Source organism: Alosa pseudoharengus, unplaced genomic scaffold, assembly GCF_046254945.1.
Source record: "Alosa pseudoharengus isolate Yale_2024_CS ecotype anadromous, Long Island Sound unplaced genomic scaffold, YU_APseudo_1.1 YU_APseudo_1.1_scf_6, whole genome shotgun sequence".
Classification (NCBI taxonomy): Eukaryota; Metazoa; Chordata; class Actinopteri; order Clupeiformes; family Clupeidae; genus Alosa; species Alosa pseudoharengus.
Genome location: NW_027468848.1, coordinates 37,201,349 through 37,226,603, shown reverse-complemented (window position 1 = coordinate 37,226,603; position 25,255 = coordinate 37,201,349). Strand labels below are relative to the sequence as shown.

The window sequence follows — 25,255 nt, the reverse complement described above, 5'->3', positions numbered from 1 at the left end:
AGGTTCAGTGTGTGTTACTTTCCCATATAGTAGCCTTTTAGCTCACAGCGACAGTGAAAGTGAAACTTGGAAAGTGGAAGTCTCTCCACCGAGTGTTACATTAGATGCACAATCAATCGCGAGTCGATGCAGGTAAAAAGTATCAACTGGTAGGTTAGTAGGCTAACGAAGGTAGCCTAATTTTGCAAAATGTGATGACGGCACACAAACTTGGGCAAAAACGTTTAGTATACACTTGTGGTGATGGGCTACAGTTAATGTGAATCGCGGACTATAACCAAAGTAAAGGAGAAAATTTGCACCAAATAAAGGCTGTGGTTGTGTTTCTACAACATGGCACAAAAGGAAATTTCTGTCAACTATGACGATGTCCATGTTCAGTAGCCTATATTTTTAATTTAGTCAAGCAGTGACATGTGGTTTAATGCATGGGGTAACATGACGTGAGACAGACAGAAGATGAGCCTGTCTTTAGTAGCCTATCCCTGAATCCTGTCCCTCTCAAATCGCTTTAAAATGGTGTGATTAGCAACCAGAATTTTAAAAAAATCCCGGAGAGACACCCCTGGACCCCCGTGTTATTGTGATTATAATAACCTATAGGCTATAGGTCCAAATCTAAATGTTTGGGTTCAGTTTATGACTTTAATTTAACTTTATGAGTTTATGCTACAGCATAATACTGTATGTTTGTTATTTATGGGGGGAATCAGGGTGGAATTTTGGTATCGGTGGGCTTGTGTGTGTGTGTGTGGGGGGGGGGAGGGTCCAGTGGTGGGCCGGTCCAGGAGGGCCAAATTTTGTTCCCGGTCCGACCCTGATGCAGCCTACTTCAATGATTGTGTGAACTGATCTGTCCTCTGCCATTCAGAGCTCCAGAAAGTTCCCAGATATTTTGAAACACCTGTTAGCAATCTCTGGTGGCGGAATATTCAATGGTTACCCGACAACATCTCAGTGAAAATTCCAAAATTGTTCGTGTATTAATTTTCCACGGTTTAACACACGAGACGACTGGTGTTGTTATATGTGTATATTAGCCTATACTACTACATAGTTTGGCTGCAATGGCTTTATTAATATCTGCCAGTTAGTGCATTTTCCCTGTGTATAAGTTATACTACATGCATTATTGTGTTTGACACTGAAGATAGCCTATCTGAGACGGTGGTCTGGTTTAAATGAGTTACATTGTGAAATTGAGGCACAGACTTGAATGGCACAGACTAAATCGTTAGTCTATTTCTTTGTATTGTGAAATGTAAATGAAATATGGACTATTACAATCAATAATATGTTGAAATTAATTAAAAGGAATCAATTTCTATGAAAAATCTCTGTCTGTTGTGTGCGTGTGTCAAGGTAAAGCCTAGGTTAAACTGTGCGCATATACTGTGCAAAAGCGCCACTTGCGCCTAGGCTATTTAATTGTATCGCCTTGTTAGGCTATGCGCGGGGTGTGCCAACTATTTATGAGATAGAGAGAAGTGTAGTTGTAGTGTATGTTCAGAATCACGCATTACATGTAATGTTTGACACCAATAGTCATAGTCATAGTCATAATGGATTTCCTTTCTGTTTCAACTTTAAACTACGGTGTGGTAACATTCAAACAATGCAATTATGAACACTGTGAACACTGCAATAGTTATAAAACCTTTCGTAAACATAGTAAGGTGTTATTAACATGTAATAGACCATTGAGGTGGTGTAAAACTGCTCATTCGCAACAATACAATAAAAAGGACAATTCAAATCATAAACACATAAGGACACACACACACATACAACCACACACACACAGACACAAAATGGACACTTCCAGCCATCATATAACATATAGGTGAGCACATCCTAAGTGGTATGATAGATGCAATGTCTGGCGTGGGAATCCCCTGATGAAGGGTAAAAGCATTGTGGTCAGTTAGTGAATAATTTAACAGGAAGTACCCCGGAGTCAAGAGCCCTCTCTGTCTCCTGACACGCTTGGGCCTGGTGTCTTATTCATGGTAACCACTTAAAGGGCCTAAACGATACATCTCGAGCTCGCCATGTGCACTGCACTGCACTGCTCTGATGGCTGTGAAGAAGATCAAAGATGGCCATCCTCTCTCTTTCTCTCCCTCTCTCTCTCCTCCATCGTTTCACTCTTCTTTTACCCTCTCACCCTCCTGACAACTCTCTGTACAGCAGCAATTTAGTCCATACATGTAGGCCTACCAAGGCATACTCATGAATACTCCCGGTGTACCTCAGATGGAGCCCAATCAGAGGGAAAGAGATTAGGTGGCTTTGGAGAAAAAGAGACACCCCCCCACACACACACACACACGGACACACACACACACACACACACACACAAACATACACACACACACACGCACACACACACACACACACACACACACACACACACACACATACACAAAGCCTGTGGTGTATTAAGTGAGGTGAAGGTCATATCACGAGGATGATGAAATCATCTGAACTGATGCTGCCAAATTTCCCAGTGGTAATAGCTCCAGAATAATCTCTCTCGGGTGAAATTCAAAACCAAACTACAGTCATGTGACTCTATTCAATAAAGAAAGGTTGGGCCGCATTCTCTTTCACATCGTCTGATATCTATCTAGGTATAATTACTTTGTAATACATTTTCATGACATTCTCATAGGGCCTTACTAATGTGACATGGTTCACCTTTCAGTGGCTGGACATGGCATTTTCATGTGTTGATGTGTCATAAAATAATGATAATTGTGTCCCTGTATATACAGCCTTACGGAACCCCAGAGGTGTCATTGTATATTTTTGGTTATATCCAGAACATCCTCTCATCTTACTAAATTGTGTGCTCATTTTACTAAATCGTGCTCACATTTTACTAGATTGTGCTCTCAATTTACTCGAGTGTACTCCAGTAGCTATGGAACATTTCTACTTATTTTGTTAAGTAATTTACAGTTTCATAAATCTTTCTAGATGTTTCCACTATTGTCCCATAAAATGTCATTTGACACACACACACTCACATGCTAACATGATTATCAATGGATTTGTGACACACTAATTTAGATATCCTCAATTGAACATGTCACATTTTCTCATTGTTCCATTTTTGCCTGACTCATTTCCTGCAGAAGGAACCTAAATCAGCTCAGGTGTCATCCATCCTCTCCTCAATCGATTTGTAATGCCTGACAAGAGGGCTGTGAGTACATTCGTGGGAGCCCTGAACAGGGTGACTGGAGCATGTCCAAAAACCATTTTAGACAACTGTCAGCACCTCGGCAGTCGCATCCTCCAAGCTCATGAAAGATGTACAGACCCCAACCTCTTCCTGAGAGAGCGCTGAAGGCAGGTACAACTCCGCACGAGTGAAATATTGATGTTTTTTAAATATTGATTGAGGTTTTCCATGGCACTGTCTTTGTAGTGATTTTTGTGGTATTATTTTAAGTTTAAAGCAGAGTGCACTGTGAATATGGCTGTCTAATAGCATCAATGTGATCACAATTTGAGGAATATTTTTTTTGTGCCAAAAGCTAGCTAAGATGAAGGCAACCGTTTATCTTTAGATGAGGTGCCTTCTAATTATAGCTGTAACAAAACAGGATGGTATCAGTTAGATGTCTGCCGTCTCAGTGGCATTCTTAGAGCAGACTACAAACCACAGAGTGTTCTCACGATGAGCAATGAGAAAGGCATGCATGTCCGAGAGCTTCAGAGAATACTGAGATAAAAATCAAACTTAATTGAAGCAATCAGTGCCAAGGAGCCATATTTAAGTAGATAGTCATATCATTTTACCAACCGATGGACAGCAATGTCCAACATGCTGTAGAGCAATGGTTCGTTCGTTTAAAAACATCCAATGTGAGATCAGAAGAGGGGATTTGTCAGGGGGGCTTGGATGTTCCACTGGATTCCCTTTGGACATTTGGGGATGTTGCTCAATCCAAATGATGTGACTGGATCAGTATGGCAACATTCCTCTCTGTGACTACCTAAAGCCTTCCCTACAGCTCACTGATCGACAGTACAAAACCCTACCCTGGAAATCCAGAGTTCTCGCGAGAGTACAATGGAATTGTCTCTGCGAGACACTCTGGCAATGAGCAATGATGCACGCAACTTTTAACCCTTGCATCCCGGAGAACTAGCTAAACTGATGAAGACAGCGCTGCAACGTTGGAGGACAAAAAATATTGGTCGTAGTGTTATCCGATTGCGTCAAAGTCCGGAATCATTCAGAGTAAACATTGGTCGTGGCCAGACCCTTAATCTTTCTAGATTACCAGGGTCTGGATTTTCCAGGCTAACAAAACCCCTGAAATAGGCAAAACTATTCCTTTCCACAGAGCATGTACTACAAAACAAGAACAGAAAATACCAAAACAAGCCTGGAAGTACCAGGGTAGCCCAACGGTTCCATGTGTCTTATAAACTGCTCCACAAAGACGGAACCGCTGGCCTATTTTTAGAAATGAGAGGTTGAAAATGTGGCACAGTATTTTCCGAGGCGCAAGCTTACGGATGAATTCTCTCTGCTGCTTAACTACTCCTGTTAATAATTGAGGGAAAGAAGAAAAATAAAAAAAAACCTAAATAACAGCTAGTATTAAAGAACCTGTTTCTTGACTGGGGCTCAATGAAAAAAGAAAGATCCAGCTGGTAGAGAGGTTCCCAGCAAAGGTCTAGGTGAAATGGATAAGCTCATGTATGAATCAGTAGGGAAAGAGTGAAGCCGAGGAGGAGATGGAGCTTTTACAGGGTGACTGACACACTTGAGTAAGACAAGGCCATCGTGGCGTGATCCAGCCCCTGTGAAGTGGATGGACAGAGCTCTGACATAACTTAGTTGGTTAAGGGGAGAGTTCAGCTTGAGATTCTCAGGAGACACCCTGTGAAGGGCACGGGCCTTTCCCAGTTAAGCTGCTGTGCTTAACGCCTGACTGACTGGAGCGGGAGTTTGATGGTACCCCTGCCATAAAATGTGCCGTGTAAAAGTCAGGACTACTAGGAGAGAGAGATAGAGAGAGAGAGCGAGAGAGAGAGAGATAGATAGAGAGAGAGAGATGGATTGATGAAAATGAAAGAGTAAGTGCACAGACAGGTAGAAAATGAAGATGCAAGAGACATTCCAAAGCTTGACATTTGTGATGGATAAATGAATGGCTAGATATACATGGCTTGAACTCTAATGAGTTCATATTCACCATAAGAATTCGTCAACTTTTCAAACTCCATACTTTTACAGTGTCTGAAATAGCCTACCTCACATGCATAATGGACTTTATAAAAACTCTGTAACTCCTGTACACCTGAAATGGTGCCATTTGCCATGATTCATTATCATGCCTCTCAGATGAGTCATGGTAGATCCATGTTTGGACATGCTATGACTATTAGCTAAAATGGTCTGTTACAAACATGAAAGTGATGGCAGAGAATGAAGTATCCAGGGGGAAAAGCAGTATAACAGGATATATCAAAATCGCCCAAGTCTGAATTTTTATTGTAGCCTACTCCTACACAAAGACCTGTTCTGCAGGTGGACTGGTAGCGAACAAAATTATTTTCAACCAGGCTTATTTCATATCGTATTTCTCAAAAACACTTTAGTCATTGCTGAACCACCATGGTATGAGGCAATTTTCACTCCCCTCAAGCAACAATCTACTCACAACTGTCTAAAAAAAAGCATTATAGTTCGACTGAACATCACTAGTCCCATCTTTCAAACAGCTAACATCATGCAGCCCAGTTGAGGATAAAAATGAGTCCTCCACATTTACAGCATCTATGGAGCCATATTATACATTAATTGTTGTGAATGAAAAAATAACTTATAACAACTTGGTAACAAGGTAGATGTGTTCAAAATTACACTCATTATAGGTTAGTGCACCTTAGGTCAGTGAGTGAGTATGTTTACTATTGTATATTTTCCATTTACTATGCAATCTCCATCATTACACCTGTGGTACCACATTTCCGACCACTTTCTGACCACATTTGATTGTTGAAACTACCCTTTCTAGAAACACCAATTTTTTAAACAACGGTTTACTGACCAAGATTGCTACAGAAATTACACAATGACTCTTTCTGGAAACAAACACCAGGGCAGTTCCCAAAACGTTCATTCAGCGATGACTAAGGCAAGCAAAAGTATGTGCTTAAAATTGTATTATAAAACCACAACAGTTGCTGCAGAGCAGTTTTGGGGATCAGCACTCCACACAGAATGATAATGTTAGAAACCAGACTCTATCCTATGACAGGGCTGAATGTTTAATTTGTGATGTCCTCTGGGGGATCACGCTCTCTGTAACTTCTCCTCCTGGTGGTATAGTGCATGTAGGCCTGTCCTCCCACACTGCATTTCAAACGCACCCTCGACCTCGGTGACTAATCTCTGGAGGAGGTGGATGTCATGTCTCCCGTCGCTGAACAAATGGCAGCAGACACCAGCAATTCTACTTTCATAAGCCGGTGTAAAGTAAAGTGGAGGGTGAATGAGTTATTATTTGTGACATTTTGATCATATTTCAGCAGCTGCAAGGTCTGCTAGGTATTGCTAAAACTGTCCTGAGATAGAGAGTCATCATAGAGTACACATTCTTTCTCTCTCACAAACACTTGCCTTCACCATGATAACACACAAAAAACATTACAAACAAATTTTAACAAAATGGTATACTGTTAAAATGTGAATTAAAAAAATGTTGATTTATGGCTCATTCAGGGTTAATCATTATGTCAGTTGGATATGGTTGACATGCACATAAAACAGCACTGTGAATCGTCCCCTCAGGATTTAAACCTCTCATTCATAGGGGTGAAACTAGCATTAGCTGCCCCTCAGTAGAGACAAAAGGGTGATAAAGCTGTCAGCCCAGAGTGAAGCCATGCTCTCTGTGATCAAGGCAGTTCCTCACTCTGGCGTAAGCCTGTAGCTCCCCACTGTTTGGTGAAAAAAGCAAAGGAGTATTCGTGCACAGGAGAATTCCAAAAAACAACTAAGAATCACTAGCTTAACTATCTTAGCTAAGTTATAAATGTTCTTAGCTTAGCTATCTTAACTAAGTTATAAACTACAAGAGGTAGGCCTATTCATTCTGTTTTACAGTTTTTCTCAGTCGCCTTGGTGAATTCGAAAGAATCAAAATTTGCAGAAGTACTGGCTCAACCTCCACACTGTCACTTGAGAACATCATTAAAACAGATGCAAAAAGAGTAAAGTGTTATTTTGACAACTTGGCAAAGTGTTCTGACTATCGTGTTCATAACAGTGACACAATAACTTTTCCTTCAAATGACACTGACTTGTTTAGCATTTGCCTTTAAGACATACACTAAGCATTTTGAGCAAGTGACATGCTTTGGCAGGTTATCCACTGTGTGGTACAGTTTGCACTAATTGTGGTCGGAAAATGCAGTTACTGTTTGGTAAACATTTGGTAAACAGATTTGAGAACTGTCACTGTGTATTCCATAGCCATGAACTCTATGGGCTCTATCGTACACCCAGCACATTTTGGCACTAGGCGAATGACACAAGTGTCGCAAGTTTACACCAACCAAATAATCATTATTCGAGTATGATGAGTTGTCAAATGAACCTTGATGTTCCCAGGGGCGTGTCAATGCATAAAACGATCGAGTGAGGTAACTCATTTGAGAGGTAGGGTGTACAAGGAGGATTTTAAAAGTGAAGTAGGGAAGATGTAAAAAAAAAACATTTAGAAGAATTCATAAGTGTGGAGAGAGAGAAGCCAGATTGCTTGATAAGATGATTTGGGATGGGTGAATCCGACTGTGGATGCAGTGCATTTGGGTGTCTAATACATGTTGATAACTGTCTCAGGCAACCCTCCCCAAGAGGGATTAGACCAGTGGAGCAGTGGACTAAATAGTGCATAACCTACTTTCAGTGATTGCAGAGGGGAGTCAAAGGGAGAGAGAGTGAGAGAGAGTGAGAGGGAGGGAAGAGAAAGAGACTGAGAGAGAGTGTTAGATATGGAAACAAGAGCTAGAAAAAAAAGTGAGGGAGTATGCATTTGTGTGTGTGTGTGTGTGTGTGTGTGTGTGTGTGTGAGACAGAGAGGGGGGGGGGGTGGGTTGGTAGAAGAGCAAGAAAGTATTTTTGAGCTCAGTTTGCTTTATTAGGTCAAGAGATGTCCTGTTTCTATCTGTAAAAAGGCCAGCCGGTGAGATACGGTCAGAGTGGCAGAAGATGGATGATGCATCCTCCCTCAGAAAACTCTTCAGCATGTTATATGTCTTTCAAAACACACACACACACACACACACACAAACACACACACACACACACACACACACACACACACACACCATCTCCATCCTCCACACTCACACACCTACACATAGTGAAGTTGTGTTGTAATACAGAACTTGAGGTGAAGGGAGCTTTTGCAGAGAGCTTGTAAATCAGGATATTTGTGTCTTAGGAGACCTGGCCATCATTCTTGAATTTCCCCTTGGGGATCAATAAAGTATCTATCTATCTATCTATCTATCATTCACCTGGACCCCGAAGAAGGCCCTTTTCAGCTCTGTATGGATTCGTGAGTCAAACCCTGACCCACGCCTGTCTCAGAGCTATGTATTGCAGTGACAAGCCATTGCAAGCTCGGCCATTGATGTCCTGTCTCAGGCTGACATTGCATTCATTAGATTTATTATAGGTCTTTTTCATCTTCCCCTGTGAAACATCCCTGCCTTTCCCTACCTCTCTCTCTCTCTCTTTCTCTCTCTCTCTCACACACACACACACACCTACAGTAGGATTCCACAAGTCACTGCTTGTCCTCCTCTCAGATCTGTGTGTCACGTCAGGGTTCAGAGTTACTGCCACTGTCAATGTCCATAAGCAGCTGGCAGACAGTGGATTCAGGTTCCTCCACCCAGGAGTACACACCCAAGATGTATTGTACAAAATCCGTTAAGTCTGTTTGTGGTGGTACAAGCTGGGACCTGCCTGTTCTGTGGCCTAGACCAGATTTCAACGCATAAACTATAAGCACAGCGATCAGTGAGATTAGGTGTCATACAGCATGTGCAGAGCATGACTTGCACGGCAGTTGTACACAACACAACTCAACAAACACTTTAAAATGTCATTTAGTGTAACAAAAACAGACGTTACATTGTAAGTGTATAAACACTTTTTGAGGTTATGTATCAGAATAGGTAGCATACTGAAAAGTAGAGGTATTCTTGTGTCATGTTGAGTTATTGCTAATGCTTGAGTTGTTTGCAGTTGTGCAATATTTATCACTAGCACTAAAAATAGTAAGAAGTTGTGCTTGACATTATTTTTTTATTTTATAACAAACAGATGTAAGACAGCTGTAAGCTAAAAACTCTAGACTGCAAGAAACACAGCAAACATAGAAAGCCTAGAGAAGTTACATACACTATGCCAAAAAATAATGGTTTTCTCTGAGAAGCAGTGAAAGATAGATAGATAGATAGATAGATAGATAGATAGATAGATAGGGATAGAAAGAGAGAGAGAGGCAACCAGAAAGCCTTATAACACTGCAAGGTACCCATCTGCCATGGAACTAATCTCCCCCATTTTAACAGGGGCAATCCACAAGGGGATCAATGTCACCCAGTCAATACATCAGCTGGACTTACCTGAACCTGCAGCTGAAGATGACCAGGCATGTAACAAAGTGAGACTTCCGCTGACCCGAGCTGTGTATGTGCTCTGCTCTCTCCACTGTTGTCCCTCCAGATGTCAAAGGAGAATTGCTCAGACTGCTGGAAAGAAATGGGACTGCCTGCCTACTTGCCCTCTCTCTCTATTACTCCCTGGCTCCTCTCCTCATCCTCTCCCTCCCTCCCTCCTTCCCTCTCTCTCTCCCTCCCTCCCTCCCTTCCTATCTCTATCTCTGAGGATGTGGGCGTTCTGTCATTCCTGCATAAACAAATAGTGCCTCCTCTCATTCCTTCATCTTGCGTCTTCTCTATCTGTACCTCTCTCCTCGTGCTCATCGCCCATCTCTCTCTCTCTCTCTCTCTCTCTCTCTTTCTGTACACTCTCTTAACCGGTTTCTCATTCTTAACCTCTGCACTCCTTTGCTTATGGTCTCATTATCTCACTTTTTCTTTCTTTCTTTCTTTCTTTCTCTCTTTCTTTCTGTCTGTCTTTCACAGAAATGTATTTCATAACATTGATTCTCTGTTAAAGCATCTAGGTGAAACACTTGTATGTTTAGTTCAAGCCACAAAGGTAAGAAAACAAAAACAAGAATAAAACCAAAATCTTCCAGCTGTGTCAGATCCTTTAAAAACGAGCTCGCAATTTGAGTAAGCCAAAGCTCTTTGAGCCCTCTACCCCTACTGTATCTTCATTTTTTAATCTGGAAAAATCTTTCCAAGTCCGCTGGGTTCCACAGCTTGGGCCTGTATCAACAGATTTCAGGCTAAATCCTCCTAATGATGGTTAGTCTTCCACTGCATTGTATCCACCACCCAGCAAGTTTTCAAAATAGAGGCAGGGCCATGATAACAGTAACAGGGGTGGTATGTGTTGGCAGAAAAACAGACTTCCTGGCACGGCACAGAAGTGTAAGTGTTTGATCTCCACAAGCAGCCGCAGTCAGTTCACTGTCTGAATCTGTGTCACCTGTCAGTTCTCTGTTGTCCTGGTAACTTGTATTGTCTTGAGCATGTTGTAAATGTCTGGTCTTGTACTTACAAATGATTTGTTTATGTACGCAGCCATCAAATGTTATGTTTGTGTGTGTGTGTGTCTCTGTGTGTGTGTGTGTGTGTGTGTGTGAGACATACAGGCACATTTATACTGATGTGTGTGTTCATGTGTGTATGTTCCTGGGTCCGTGTGTTTACACTTTTAACGGCAGTCTAATAATAAACCTCTACCACCTGTCCCTCTAATCAGTGCAACCTGTCCTAATGACAGGTGTTCACCTTGAAACCGCATGGGGTCCCTTGAAGTCCGACTATCCATCCTGCCTTTTCATCCACCTACCCTCCGCTCCTCTTCACTCTCCTCACCTCTCTCACTCTTATCTTTCATTTGTCTGTTTTGTACGCAGGAAATCAAAAGGAGGGTGCATTTTCTGAGTGTCCAGTTTGTTTGTACTTGGGAGAGATCCCAGCGGGAAGACTTGGGGGGGGTGGGGTGGCAGAGCCATTTTGTGAGTGAGTTATTTCTGCCCTTGTGAGTCACATTGTTTGTATTGCTTGGGAGAATTTATGTACACACTGCGGTGTTATGAGTCAATGAGTTCACTCTCTAATGATACTTTTCTCCCACACAGGTTTCATTATGGAAAAACAACCCTTTGAAATATAAGGTATAACTCACCCTGTGTATTAACTCACTCAAAATAGGTCAATAGAAAAGTCTAGATAGTAGTAGCAAGTCTCACATGTCCAGATGTTTCCGCAAAATAAATTCTTCAACATGCATCTCTAGATCTAAATTACCAGTGGCAAGTAAAGTAAACAAGCTATAGTCACATCTTGTCCTTGAGCTATTTGTTTGGTACAACAAAGGAACCTACGCTCTGCCGCTTTCTTCACATTACTAAAGAAATCTGTCGCTTTGGTTGCACAGTCCCAATGGTGATAGGTATTTATAATAGATGTTGTTTTGGTGGCCACCAGACATCGGTAGTCGGTCAGAACACCTGGTGTCTCACAAGCTGCCCTCCCCTCCCCTCCCCACCTCACCATCTCCACCCCTCCCCTCCCCTCCTCACCATCTCCTCCCCTCCCTCCTCCCCTGCTGTCCTCAATGCCGTGCCACAAAGCAGCAGGAACCCGGCAACAGACCACAGATCAATACTGAGTAAACAGAGAACAGAGACCCAGGGAGATGCGCCTGACCCCCTCACACTCCCATCCCCCTCCCTGGCTGAGCAGAGCTGTGCTGAGCCGGACTCCAGAGACGGTGCCCTCGACCCGGGGGGTCAGGGCTGGTCTCCGTGCCCACTGAACCAGGACAGCTCCTGGGCCACAGGGTCGCAGATCCACTGAGGCCTTAAAAGCTGCAGGATTCAATTTCAGTGTGTGCTGTTGTGCTGCTCGCTGCCTGCTGTCCCAGGGTCTGCTAAATCTGCCAACAACACCCCCTCTGTCTCTCTGTCTTACACAGAAAACGTTGACGAATGGTTGCACTTCCTATCTAGTTTTATGGAAATATAATATTTCCAATTTGAGGGTGGAGGGTAGAAAACATATACGTAAATATTCTTACCCTCTTACCCCTTCAGTTTCATTTTAGTGGCACCTCAATGAAAACAGACTGTGATTTTGTGCCCTGATACCAAAGGCAGCGCTTCTTTTTGCCATACCCTAAGGGTGTAAAAACATTTTCATGTTATTTGACTATGTGGACAGTGTTCTAAAAAAAGGTACAGATAATTGATAGCTTATAAATATCCTTCCTGTTGACATAGTTTTGAAAATTGTTTCCATTCATTGCTCTACATTTTAGACCGCACGATGACAACTGCATTCATTTTGAGTAAGTTTTAGTATAGAAATAGGAAGAGTGTATGTTAAATTGCATTGAATCTGGTTTAAACTATTTAATGGCCAATAATCTGAAAAAGGGTACCGAATAGCAGCATTGTGGAAACAAATGTTGCAAATGTACATACCAAGCATAAGTGGTACCAAGCATGAATGGTAATAAGCACTTACATCAAATACAGGTGAATTGCAACCTTTGTATGTTTTTGACAGGATCAGACAATTTATTTTCAATAGTGCACTGACGATTTTGTTGACGTCAATACTTCAAGACTGTTGTCAAGGCGTTCCTGTAACTCAGGATCAAGTGTAAAGGTCTGCAGTCAGTTGCACCAGTCGAGTGTAAGATTGATGGTAAGTTTAGGGGTAAGGAGTGTTTTAAAACTAGTGCTGGAATCTTTTTTTCAATTGCTCAATTGCTCTTAATTAAAGGAGAATTAAGGTGTGATATTGACCTAAAGTGTGTTGAAACATGATACCGAGTGTGAACGTATGTCTCATAGCTCACCTCGGCTTGTCCCCTGCACTCAGAAATCTGGCGCTAGTTAGCCAATGCTACCAACACAGTGTTTCGTTGTGGTGCCTCGGGCATCGGCCTAGCCATGCAAATAAATCACTGTTTTACACCACACAGACAGTATCTTAAGGAATTTTACCGTTCGACGCCATCTTGAATTTAGTCACGATAAGTCGAGTACGAACGAACAGGTATGATAAGGGATCAGATTCCAAAAATAATTCAGTGGAAATGCATGGATTCAGTTGCTTCCAGTAGCAGCAACTGGAATCCATTTATTTTTACGGAATTATTTTTGGAATCTGATCCCTTATCATACCTGTTTGTTCGTACTCGTTTGTTCCTTAAGGTACTGTCTGTATAAATCGTCTTGTAAATAAACTACCAGTGCTTTTTCAAAGTTCTCTATGTCTCGTTTTAAATGTCAAGGCCTTCGGAAGTCTACCAATGAAGTATGGAGCTACTTTGAGCCTCGTAAATGGTGTAAAACAGTGATTTATTTGCATGGCTAGGCCGATGCCCGAGGCACCACAACGAAACACTGTGTTGGTAGCATTGGCTAACTAGCGCCAGATTTCTGAGTGCAGGGGACAAGCCGAGGTGAGCTATGAAACATACGTTCACACTCGGTATCATGTTTCAACACACTTTAGGTCAAAATCACACAGGAATTATCCTTTAAGTTGCATGGTAATGCAAGCTACTAAATCAAAATGTTGTTGCTTCTGATCAACAGTACTTATGCAGACTTATCTTAAGACTTATCTTATGTAACTCAGGGTCAAATGTCAAGTTCTGTTCTTTTTGGAGGCACTATTGGGGTCTTCACAGTAACACCCTGCAAATAAATCAAACTTTTATTCCAAATCGAAATTCTACAGAAACAATCTCTTTTTGTGGTGCACTCTGAGACTTGTTTTGGGGTAATTTATCAAAGCGGAAAGTTTAGGGGTCAGCCTGATGTGTCTGTTCATCATAATGATGTGACACTTTTTAATGCGTGAGCCTTCTGTTCCCACCCGACGCGCTGCCAGGAAATAATTAGTCGGCTGGATCGCACAGGTTTTGGACAGTTGCCCCAACAGAAGCGGGGCGTCCAGCGAACGAAATGCCACAGCGTTGTGTGCCGTGCAACAGGCTTGTTTATGGATGAATACGTTTCCCAATTTGCTTTCTGTTGACTAGGAGCATTTTTCACCGCAGGGGGGAAGTGGACACTGTGTGGACGAAGCTGTAAGGCACATCACATCTTCATAACTGCAAAGTGATCTTAATTTCAATTGGAGCATAATCATGGCACATCGGAGACTGTAAATAGACTGTTATGGTGTTACATTTAAATAAGCCACCATGTGAAAGTTATAAGGCTCATCATATCTTCTTAACCATAAAACGGTCTTCATTTCCATGGGAATACAAGCGTAGCTTATTGGACACTGCAAATAGACTGTTATGCTGTAGTGTACATTTAAAGGGACATCACATCCTTATAACTACAAAATTATCTTAATTTTATCGGAAGCGCAAGTGAGCACATCCGAGACTGTCAACAGACTGTTATTGCAGGGTACATTTAAATAAGCCACCATACAGAAGTTTTAAGGCACATCGCATCTTCCTAATAAGCACAAAACGGCCTTAATTTCCATGGGTGGACAACCGTGGCTCATTACATACTGCAAATAGACCATTTTGTTGCTGTGTACTTTTAAATAAGCCACCACAGAGGAAAATAGGCTAATAAAAGGAAAAGGAGTTAAGGGAACCAAGGGGTGGACAATGAAGACTACTCAAGTAGAGAGAAGTTTCAGCATGCAGGACACTGTCCCGTGCTAACCTATAAAAGGCTGTTTTCGTGACAGTAATCTTATATGTAACCAACTGTGCCTAAAGACATAGAAATAGGTAGCTTGCAGAAGTATGAATCACAATGTTCATAGATCTGGAATAATACTCTGCCAATGCCACTGCAGAGGAGGGGGAGAATAATAGAGCAAGATCGCTACAGACAAGTCAAAAGTCAAGGTTGAACAACAGACCATATAATCTGGTTCAACCCCCCCCGTGTGTGTGTGTGTGGTGTGTGTGTGTGTGTGACAGGTTGAGTCTCCCCTTTCATTCACACAGGAGCACGTGCCTCTCAACTCTCTCTCTCTCACACACACACGCATGTTTGACCTTTGCCTTTTAACTTTAGTCCTGCTTCATTTGCTAAGGGTCAGTGGAGGTGGGTCTTCATCTGCAAGATGACCCCTGGAGAGTCACAGGGACATCTGTCATGAGGTGTGTGTGTGTTTGTGTCTGTGTGTCTGTGAGTCTCTCTCTGTCTTTCTCTCTCTCTCTCTCACTCTTTGTGTGTGTGTCTGTATCAGTGTATGATGTAAGAGTGACCAAAAAGTGATTGTGTATCTAGCCGATCCTTTTCATTATTGATATTATGCAAATGTAGATAAATAAACCTACCTTTCTTGTCTAACCATGTTGAATAATGAGAGATCAGCGACTGTCAGTGCACCACATATCTGCTAATGCTGCAGGACCCCCCCCCCCTCCTCTCTCTGGTATATAGGCCATGAAGACATGCATCCCCTGAGATAGATAACTACTCTGACACAGTATGAGAAATAGCATAGCAGAAAGTGGGGAGGAGAGATGGAAGTAGAGGGAGAAAGAAAGTGAGAGAAAAGGAAGGAGAATAGAGAGAAAGGTAAGAGAATCAGAGAGAGAGAGAGAGAGAGAGAGAGAGAGAGAGAGAGAGAGAGAGAGAGCAATCCTTGGCTTTTGTTTTGGTAGCAGAAATAGCATGTCAGGTCCTGGTTTCTATTGATTTTCCTCTGTGCCCTTCCCCTCCCCTCGCAGGCCTGAAGGGGGCACAAAGCAGGGGGATGATGTATCGTGCTCCGAGCTCAGGAGTCAGGAGCTGACGGCAAGGGCACGCCGCTCAACGCTCATGTAAGGTGGGAGTGCAGACTGGTCTATAACCCCCCCCACACACACACACACACACTACCACCACGCCACTATAGCGGGTCTACATGGCTGACATTAATACACCATGACAAACCCATGTCCATACAATCCCTAGGAAGACAGGAGAGGACACATACTACACTACAGGTGGGAGCAGGTCTGAGTATAGGTGTGAACTCTATGGGATCTCAGAGGATTCTCAGAAATTCACACTGGATTCCATGGAAACAGTTGTAGACTGCTAGCTGAAGACATGAGTGAAAACACACAGTGTTCCTCAACATGCATTACCAGAAAAGATCATTGGGTAGACAGACAGTGAAGAGGACACAGCTGAACATAAGCACAATACACACAATAAACTCACACCTGGGGTTGTTATTGAATACACATATGGAAAATATCTGCCAAAGAATGAAGGCCGGTGAAATACAAAATGCCATTCTGTAATTTATATTTGATGGGTCTTAATTGGTTATGTTTTTTTTTTTTTTTGGTCCATGTAGTATATTTTTCAGCATTGTCACATTTTAAAAATACTTTCCATGTCTCATGTATGCCTCACCTGCCTGCATCTTTGGGAGACAGAATGTCCTGAGTGCTTTGCCTAATGCTTGTTTTCATGCAGGTGACAAGAGCTCCTTGACTACAACTGGCGTAAAAATGTAAAAAAATTGTGTCTGCTAGGACAGCCTAGACGATGTTGCCTGTGCGTAAAATGTGGAAAAGGCATAGTTATTGAACAGTTTGTCCTCTTGCTAATTGGTTGACAAGGAATTTGACAAGGAATTTCATGCATGTTTTTGCCTTGTTGGCCTTCTAGCTGGAATACTCCCTATCATGATAAAGAGCTTCTTGGAACAGAATTTACATGCCTTATTAAACAGTGAAAAGCTGTTAAATATAAAATCATCAAATATGATATCATGCTGCTCGGAAACATAATTTGTTATCTTCATTTTGATGTTGCTGTTTTTTCTCATTTATTTTGATGCATTTAAAACATGAGTATTTTGTTTATCATATCACAGAACAGCATTTAAATGCATTTTGTGCCCATCTTTGGTTTTATGATATGTCTCCACTACCTCGGAATTGGACACCCATATAACCCTGGGCCTTATGCAAAGCATGTTTTGGATGTCTGCATTAAACCACAGGCTAGTGTTACAGTGCTCCCATCAACACCAGTGGAAGACATTTGCATTCAACAGTGTCAGCTCGTTACAGTGCCTTTATGGCATCTGACACATTTGCCCGCAGAGACTCCACCAATAAAATAAGTGTGTTTTGATGCACTGTCTGCTGGCAGCCAGAACGACGGAGAGCTCTGGGAGGGGTTTGGGGATCATGCATCATCATGGAGCACAGGCTGGCCCAGTGGCCTGGAGTCTGCACTGACAGCTCAGGGCTACATATGAATGGAGCGATGCCTCGGTCTCCTCTGAGGGCTGCCTCTTGGTGCTAAGACAAGAAGAGTGCAGATAGGAGGTTAGTGGAAAATGACACCACCTGTGATTTAAAGACTTTTTCTTAGTTTCTTCTTCTTCTTTTTTTCCCCCGCCCTCACATCCAGGGGGAGGATTGAGACGTCGAGGTGAATGTACTGATCCTTCTGTGTTACGAGGACAAGCCAAAGTGTGTCAGTGGGTTTGTGTGTGGAGAAATCTGTAGCTTAAAATTTTTACAGGAGACACATCTCTACAGTGAAACTCACATCTAATCATGGACTTTTTCGACCCAACCCTTTTAAATCACTGTAGTCTAATTTGAACATGTAGACTGCATAATATATGACATACTGTAGCTCACAAAACATGCTAGTTTGATGCAGTATAAAAGCAATGTTTTATTATTAATTTATTACTGTATTTGTTTTAAAGGGGAACTCGCAGTTTTAGCTTAATTTACCTTAACTTAACAGCTTCGGAGTCATTGTAATGGTTAAATTACTTTTCCGAGTTGAAATTGTGGCCGTCTTGCTTCCCCCTAGCGTCTGTGAGCGGACGCAGTTTTGGTCTGGCGGGCCGTGGGCCTCAACAAATAGTAGTGCTTTACAGCACTACACTCATACACACTAGGCACTGGCTAGAACATGGTAGCGATGGAATTTCTCAGACATTCGTCAAGGCAGAGCCAGCGAAAAGAAGCAGAAAGCGAGTAAACCGTTGTCGGAGGAACAGGGAAAGAGGAAACGGCAGACTGACCGAGCCAGGTGTATACTCTGAAGCTGTAGGGGGAGCTCTGTAGAGAAAACTGCAAGCAAAAAGCAAGAAAACAGTGAATAAATTGCCAAAACTGCATAGGGTCCCTTTAATCAACACAAGACTCAGCAGTAACAACACAATCAGCACAAGTAAAAACATGGGTAAGCCAGGCAGATGTCTGACGTGATCAGGGAGATACTGCCTCCCACTGGTCAGGATTTGCTGAGGTTTTCATGTTGCCTATGAGCGGTAATGTTCCTTTTCTGAAAAACATGCAGTAATTAACAATAACATGTTAAAACAATTTAGCTCTTTGCACTTTGAAGCTGTTGCCTAAAAGAAAGAGAGAGATAGAGGAAGAGGAGGAGGAAGAGGAAGAAGAGAAAGACTTGTTGGATATGCTTCCATTTCACAAAACAAACTACTGCCCTGTACATTTCGGGTATTTGTAGTCTCAGCTAATATCTAATTGCAAATTAAATTGGTAATTTGTCAGAAATGGCAAAGCAGTGGTCAGAGATTTAAGTGCAATCGCTGAGACATGAAACTGTTTAATAATAAAAAATGTAAAGCATGGCGACCACTAAGGGGCGCTGTTGCTCTGCCTCATTTCGCCCAAATCCCATACTTTTTTCTCCCCTATATTTTTTATCCTCAATAAGTGAAATAAGGACAGATAAATAAGTAAATAATTAATTAAATATGCCATTTAATTGTACAGTGGCATTGTGTGCTGACAGATTCTGTTTTAAGTGCATATGTTAAATGTGGAATAATTGCACTGGAGAGCAGAAAGCATCTATTGTGTTTGCACTGGTAGAGGTCTGTGTTAATTAGATAGCAGCATGTTAAAGCATTTCCCCAGCAGCATGGAGAGCTATTTACTATATGTAATTACACAGGAATGAGCAGAAAAGGAGGAATCAGTGTACTCAGCAGGTGCTGCATAACACACAAACTTACACACATACGGGCACGTACACACACACACACGCACGCAACTCGTACAAACACACAAACACACACACATACGGGTGCGCACACACACACACACACACACACACACGCAACTCGTACAAACACACAAACACACACGTACAGATACACACACACACATAATCACACACTCACAAAGAAGAGAGAGAGAGGGAGAGCATTGCTATGGAGATCTGTAATAGGCCAGTCCATCTCTTAAATGTGAGACAGGTAAGCCTGTGAATGTGATTTACAACTGGACTGCACCACAGGACAAAATGACACCACAGGACAATCACTGGTGACCACTCCCCTTGCCTCTCGCTGTCTCTGTGTGTGATTGGGAATAATTGAGAAAGTGTCTCTCAGACTGTGTCTGTGTGTATGTGTGTGTGTGTGTGTGCCTTTCAGTGTCTCTGTTTGTGTATGAATGTATGTGTTATCACACATGCATGTGTGTGTGTGTGTGTTATACAGTGTGAATGTGTGTGCGATTGCTTGTTTGTGTGTGCATGTGTGTGCATGTACAGTACACATTGTGTGTGTGTGTTTTTGTGTGTGTACACTGCAGAGAGGATGGACTAAGAGCTGAGTTTTTCCTCTCAGGCATCTCTGTGTGTGTGTGTGTGTGTGTGTGTGTGTGGTGGGTGGGTGTGTACGTGTGTATGTGTGTGTGTATAGGGATTTGGGAGGGGATGTGTGGGTTTCTGCCTGAGAGTCTCCTCTTCTCTGAGTGACGGATGTTTCCAGAAATTGTTTGTGCGTCAGTAAATGTTTCAGCCTGCTCAAACGTCTCCGAGGCACACTGGTCTTGTGCGACACAGGGATTCGGGAAATCTCACAAGGCAGGTGATTCGTCAGCGGCCCACATCGCCCAATAACATTTCTCCTCAGCCAAGTGACATCCCCCCCACCTCTACCCCTCCCCCACCCACCACCACCCCTCACTCTCTGCTCAGGTACTCCACCCCCCTTATTGCTAACTGGCCACAACATTTCTTCTACATGTGAAGGTAGACCCCACGCAGGAGACCTCGTCTGTGCCACTAATGGCAGCAGGTTCTCAGTACTGGTATATTAGCACCTCTATCTCTGTGACCAAAAGGGCACCATAAATGTTTTGAAATAAATGTCTATTGTGCTGGACCTTGCTTTTCATTCCAGCTCAGCACTTGGTGGATGAATGAAAACTAGTGGAAAGAGCTGCTGCTTTATTTTTTCTTGGTCTTTAATCCTGCTCATATTCTCAAACTCACACATTCGCTTAGGAGGGATGGGATGCATACTGTGTGTGTGTGTGTGTGTGTGTGTGTGTGTGTGTGTGTGATGCATACAGGATGTGAGACTCCGCTGCAGTGCTGCATTGCCACATGGCCATAGTGCGACTACAGTTGAAAGACTGAGCAATTGTACAGACTGTTCCGAATATATCATCACACGCGAACGCAAAACTGCTTGTGTATACTTACACACAGACACACACAAAGTCAGACACACCCACACACATACACTCCCCCCCACACACACTATAGTCATTCTTTCTACAAAACATTGTTTAATATCGGATTTCCCCCCCCTCTTGTGAAGATGAATTGGGAAGTGGTAAGGACACCCACACTTACACATACACTACACACGCACACACACAATACACACATGCACGCACACACACACACACACACACACACACACAGTCTGAGTGACCCGATGTTGGTAGCTGGCTGTGTGTGGTTTGCCTGACCGCCGCAGCACCTCGGGCCACCTTCGAGATCTGTGATCTGATCTAACAGGGTCAGGCAGGTGGTTTGCCTGCACAAGTCAATTCACATCTCACCACTGAGAAACAACAGGAGAGAGAGAGAGAGAGAGAGGAGAGAGAGAGAGAGAAAGAAAGAACTCCAAAGCGAAGCCTGAGTGGGATAAATGTCTCCTCAAACCAGTGCTGCATTAACCAAAATACTGCCAATTCCAATTGGCCAGCGGCACCTTCATGTATTCACCAGTTCATTTATTCATTGATCGGTTACCTGCGTAAGTGAAGCGTCCCCCCCTCTCCCCATTCGCCTCTGACATGGCTATGGCTAGGAGCAGCGCGCTCCATCAGCTGAGCCACTGGAGCATTTCTAAGGCACCACTGGAGACTGTATTGTGCTTGGCAGTGCACATGTTTGTTTTGGCAAGTGTGTGTGTGTGTGTGTGTGAGGGAGAGAGAAAGAGGGTGTCATTTTGCCTTTACGAGGGTTTGTGTGTGTGTGTATGTGTGTGTGGTGGGTGTGTTGTGTGGGTGGATTGAGGGTGCTTGAGGGCTGGCTTGTGGCCTTTTGTGGTGATTCTTTATACACATATAAGCATGACAAGACATGACATATTCTCTCCCCCTCTCTTCAATTGTTGATAATTAAAGGAAACCACACACAATGATATAGAGTTTCTAGTTCAGTCTCTTCTTTTTATTCTATCATATCTAGCATCCACAGACACACACACACACACAACCTCCCACCTTCTCAATTGACCTTGGTCAAGTGTCAGGTTCTCCAGACTGCCTTGACATCTGCGGTCCCTCCCTTTGTCATGGACTAGAGTAGGCCTTAAAGGAGAAGTTCGGTGTGAAATTGACCTTAGCTGTACTGAAAGATGCTGCCGAGTACTTACATGTGTCCAATAGGCACCTTCGCTCACCCCCTAGCATTCTGAATTACGCCGTTTTTAGCCAAGTAGCTGTGGGGGGCATAGCGTAGCCTATGCAGCTAAATCGCTATTTTTACACAATTAAAAAGGTTTCAAGACCCTCAGAAGTCTACCAATGCAGTGTGGAGTTACTTGGAACCTTTTTAATGGTGTAAAAATAGCGATTTAGTTGCATAGGCTACGCTATGCCCCCACAGCTACTCGGCTAAAAACGGCGTAATTTGGAATGCTAGGGGGTGAGCGAAGGTGCCTATTGGACACATGTGAGTACTCGGCAACATCTTTCAGTACAGCTAAGGTCAATTTCACACCGAACTTCTCCTTTAAGGAGGCTTCAGAGCTTGCAGCAGATGCAGCTTGTTCAAAGTGTTGTGTTGTGTCTGTGTGTGTGTGTGTGTGTGTGAAATTCCTGGATAAATTGACCCAACTTTTCATTTGCCGACAGTGGTGCATTGATACAGAGCGAGGAGACTTAGAGTTAAGGGTTTTTTGAGTCATCATTTCCTGAGACTCCAAGTGAACAAACAATTTCAACAACATGTTTTAGAGCAGAGTAGGGAAGACAGGTAAACAGGAAGTGACCTATACAGTGGAGGGATCAAGGTAAGCACGCTCTGAAAGGCAAGTGATGACATAACACACAATACATAAAGATGGCAGCTTTTATTCTGATAATGCCTTTATGTTGTTGGTATGTGTGTGCCAAATCCATTATCAGATGTCTGAACACCTGAACAAGACCTGAACAAAAACTAATTGAGTTTACTTTATGCTGCAAACACACACAGCTGAATATCTCCTCATCAGTGGCGGATTTTTCTGAGACAGGGGCCATAAAGGGGCCACATCATACACTGAGGGGCCAAGAACCGGTCAACATCCATACACAGAAAATCCCTTGTTCAGTAAGGCAGAGGCATGTTGTCTACATGATATGCAGGACTATACGCGGTATACCCAAAGTCCTTTAAGGCCAGTCTCTCCACTTGACGGCCATATTGCAACGCTTTTTGGTCACTCATCGGGCATCCTATTTGGCAGAAATGTGCATGCGCAAGGCTTCACGACACCAATCTTGCTCCAGCGGCGAGTTCACAACACATGATTGGCACGATGTCTTCACAACACACCATATGATTGGCTCAATGTATTCACATCACACCACATGATTGGCTCAATGTATTCACATGTTGACGTTTTGCCGAGGAAGGGGTGGGATATGTGTAGACAACGGCCATATTGGCGTTACAAACTAACCCCATGCATTTCTATGGAGGATTTTTTGAGTGCTGAGTCTCCTCATTAGAAAGTCTCTGGTATACCCACTTAAAAAGCATCACCATCTCAGTATACCCACTTAAAACATACAAGGATAGGTATTAATATTTGGGGTTGATCACAGTATACCCACTACAGCTAACTAGACTACACCACAGTAGTAAGGTGCATACATTTCACCAGTCTTACCTTGTTCAAATACTTGAATGCTAAATGCCAAAAAAAAAAAAAGCCAATACAATTCTTAACAATTTTCCCATTAATTTATAATGTGCATTGAAAACACTAATATAAAACTAAAATATAATAGACACTTCAGTGGAAATACATTGCTATTTTAAACAGAAATCATACATCATCATACACCCATTTTTCATTCAATTAAACAAGTTTTACTTTAACTGTTTCCCCTTTTGTTGATAAGAGAAACCACTTTCACTGCCAGTTTGCGTACATTAAAACAAACACACACACACACAGCATGTGAGCAACAACTACATCATATTTAATATTTTCAACAACTATTTTTACAATGGTCTTATTTGGAATGGTCTTTGAAGCCACCGTCTTGCTTCCAGTTAGAAAAGCCTGATTCTGATTTGAAGGCTGTAGATGGGTCATTTGAAAGCGAAAATTACGGAAGGGGTAGACACTAAAGATGGAATATTCCTACCATTTGAAGTCTGTATCAGAAGTCATTGAGTGGCCTCTTCCTATTTCCGTGCTGCATCTTGCGGAATACCAGTTTAGGTGAGGTTGCACAGAACCATCTGCTCTAGAATGGGAAATGTCTGGAGAGAAGAAAATGATTTTGAGATAAGTTTGAGTAACTTAATTGTTATTAACTTTCATAACCTACTGTCAACCTGGCGTTTCTAAAATGAATGACAAAATATGCTCACTGTAGTGGCAATAGGAAATAGCATCATACCATTAGGAGCAGCTATGCTTGGTGACTGGTGGTTCTGAAGACTGTGGGTTGAAGTCACCAGCTCCTGCGCCATCCCAGTCTGTAGGTGAAACACAAATGCGTGTTTCACAAAATCCATGCTTGTATTCAGCATGTCATCTGGCAACTGTAAAACCAGTTATTATTATTTTAAATCATATAAAGCTTGAGTGAATAGAACATTTAACCAATTTATCTCAATGAAACTCTCCTTGTCCTAACACTTTGAGACAGAATTCATGCAAAGCCCAATAAACTCAGAATAGTGGTTAATAACTTTGCAATGATAGCTCACATTAACTACAAAAATGTAGCGTTAGCTATTAGGCATGTATTCTCATGTTCATGTTAGCAGCTGCCAAACTTTTTCCTCAAGCAAAAAAAAATCGAACGTTATTTACATTTGGTAAGGCGCACTAGCGCATGTAATATTATTCATTTCGGACCCCAAACAAACAGGATGTCCATTTCTCTGCATTTCATATAACACCATTTCAAACACTTCATACATTACCTTTCCATACATGAAATCTATCAGCATGCTAACAAACAATCAAGCCTCAACTCAAGTAACCTAACGTTAATTTAATGTTAACAGTTCACTGACAAAGTCAGTTAACAGTTCACTGCAAGCTTGCTGTTGCTTCGTAATTTAATTGACAAACTTAACATATTGTGACAGCAACAAATAAACGTCCCTTTCACATAATGATGATAACCAACAGAGATTTGTGACTCACCAAGAAACTTCTGTGGAGGATGAAACGCTGCCATCGGTTCTTCACGTTAGAATTCTAGCTGATACTTTCGTTAGCCAAATGTATCGGTTCTTCACGTTAGCTGATACTTCCGTGAGCCAAATGTATAGTTTCTTCACATTAGCAGAGACATTTCTGGTTAGCCAAATGTATTGTTTCTTTTACAGTTCACTGTTTGCTTTGGCTTTCAAGCTTCATAGGTGCATTACTGCCACCAGTTGTTTGGGAATGGAATTGCATCTCTGATCGTCGTTCTCAACAAGTTTGACACTTATTGATGATTGACGGTACAAGGGCCAGTCAGGGGCCAATGAGATTTCAGATGGGGCCCGGGCCCCTGTGGCCCCGCCCCTAGAACCGCCCCTGC

The 25,255-nt window shown here is 42.5% G+C and overlaps 1 protein-coding gene and 1 long non-coding RNA gene across 2 annotated transcripts in view; both read right to left on the bottom strand.

The window, feature by feature from the left end:
* The window catches only part of lzts1 (leucine zipper, putative tumor suppressor 1), a 33,399-nt gene extending 23,573 nt beyond the window's left edge, over positions 1–9,826 (bottom strand). Inside the window, exon 1 of the mRNA XM_076270168.1 lies at positions 9,673–9,826. The gene's annotated coding sequence lies outside the window, so the exon portion shown is untranslated. The remainder of the gene's footprint in view (positions 1–9,672) is intronic.
* A 14,109-nt stretch (positions 9,827–23,935) lies between these two features.
* LOC143106577 (uncharacterized) lies at positions 23,936–25,010 on the bottom strand. Its single transcript, XR_012983701.1, has 3 exons — positions 24,871–25,010; positions 24,113–24,191; positions 23,936–23,972 (listed from the first exon to the last, which is right to left on the bottom strand). It is a non-coding gene; the product is annotated as an uncharacterized LOC143106577 (long non-coding RNA).
* Between the last annotated feature and the right edge of the window lie 245 nt (positions 25,011–25,255).